The sequence below is a fragment of the Limulus polyphemus genome, unplaced genomic scaffold, assembly GCF_000517525.1.
Source record: "Limulus polyphemus unplaced genomic scaffold, Limulus_polyphemus-2.1.2 Scaffold1266, whole genome shotgun sequence".
NCBI classification, from domain to species: Eukaryota; Metazoa; Arthropoda; class Merostomata; order Xiphosura; family Limulidae; genus Limulus; species Limulus polyphemus.
Genome location: NW_013666876.1, coordinates 50,125 through 52,063, shown reverse-complemented (window position 1 = coordinate 52,063; position 1,939 = coordinate 50,125).

The window sequence follows — 1,939 nt, the reverse complement described above, 5'->3', positions numbered from 1 at the left end:
ATGGCTGAAGCATATAAACTTAAGACTGCATTTAGTTATGGCCATTTGGACTTAGCAATGCTCCGGGAACATTTGAGAGGCTGATGGAAAGCGTACTGGAAGGCCTACAATAGAGGATAGCGTTAGTGTACCTGGATGATGTCATTGTGTTTGCATCAACATTTGACGAGGAAGTATTCCAGCTAGAGGAAATATTCAAGCGTTTGAAAGCAGCAAACCTTAAACTTCATCCCAAGAAATGCCACTTGTTCCAGAAGGAGGTGCTTTACTAGGGTCACATTGTAAATGAGCATGGAGTGCGAACTAATCCTGACAAGGTGAAAGCAGTGCGTGATTGGTCAACACCAGACAATGTGGAAGAGTTAAAAGTTTCTTGGGACTCTGTACTTATTACCAGACGTTTGTGAAGGACTTTGCAACTATAGCTGCTCCACTACATGATTTGACCAAAAAAGGCCAGAAGTTTGAATGGACAGTTTCTTGCCAGCATGCCTTTAAGACATTGAATGAAAAATTTGCCTCAAATCTACTTTTATAGCTTCCAAATCCCTCACTGCCATATATACTGGATTGTGATGCTAGTAATGTCAGAATTGGAGGAGTGTTGTCTCAGAAAGTGGATGAAAACGAACATGTGGTGGCCTACTTCCGTAGGGTCCTGAGTAGACCAGAGAGGAACTACTGTGTAACATGAAGGGAACTCCTTGCTATAGTAAAGAGTCTGACATATTTCTATCCTTACCTCTATGGGGCAAGGTTTACCATCAGGACAGACCATGCTGCGTTATGCTGGTTAAGATCATTAAAGAACCCCGAGGGACAACTGGCACGTTTGATCAGAGAGTTAGACCAGTATAATTATGATATTGAATACAGAGAAGGAATGTCTCATAGACATACCGACATACTGAGCCGAAGATCCAGCAAAAATGACTGCAGACATTGCTGGAAAAGAGAGGTTGAAGTATCCAGGTGCCATCAAGCCGAAGTCAAAGTGACTAAAGGAGTTGATGATAGTGAAGTGGAACCAAGTATAGATATTAAAGCAGAACAGGAGAAATGCTAAAATTTGAAACCAGTAATTGATTTTCTACAAGCAAGTGTTTTGCACCCTGCTAGGGAGAAGGTGTCTAGCTTAAGCCCTGTGACAAAGAACTATTGGGTACAATGGGACCAGTTGAAGTTTGAAGATGGTATTCTTCCCCGGAGATGGGAAACTGGAGATGGGAAAGTGACGAACTGGCAAACAATTATACCCATGATAGTTTAACTAGAGGGCATCTTGGAGTTAAGAAGACATTGAGTCACCTACGGCAGAGATTTTACCGGATAGGTATGAGGCAAGATGTGGAAGAATGGTGCAGGACCTGCAGTACATTTGTGATAAAAGGGGACTCAAGCATAATGGACGTGCTCCAATGAAGTTATATCAAGTTGATGCACCAATGAAAAGAGTAACTATTGACATTGCTGGTCCGTTGCTCTAAACTCGTGTAGGAAACAGGTACATTTGTGGTGATGGATTATTTCACCAAGTGGCTTGAGACATATGCAATGCCAAATCAGGAAGCTACAACTGTAGTTTCGGCTATTAGTGATTTCTTCTTTAGGTTTGGTATGCCATACGAACTGCATTCAGATCAAGGCCGTAACTTTGAATCAGCTGTGTTCCAAGAATGCTGCAAGTTGTTTGGCATACGAAATACCAGGAAAACGCCACTTCACCCACAGTCTGATAGGATGGTAGAAAAGTACAACTGGACACTGGGACAGGAATTGGCAAAGTTTTGTAATAGCCGCCAAGATGACTGGGATGTCTTACTCCCTCCACTGTTTATGTCCTATAGGACATCAGAGCATGAAACCACTGGATACACTCTAGCAAAGTTGATGTTTGGTCGGGAACTTCGGTTGCCAGTGGATCTGTTAACAGGACGCC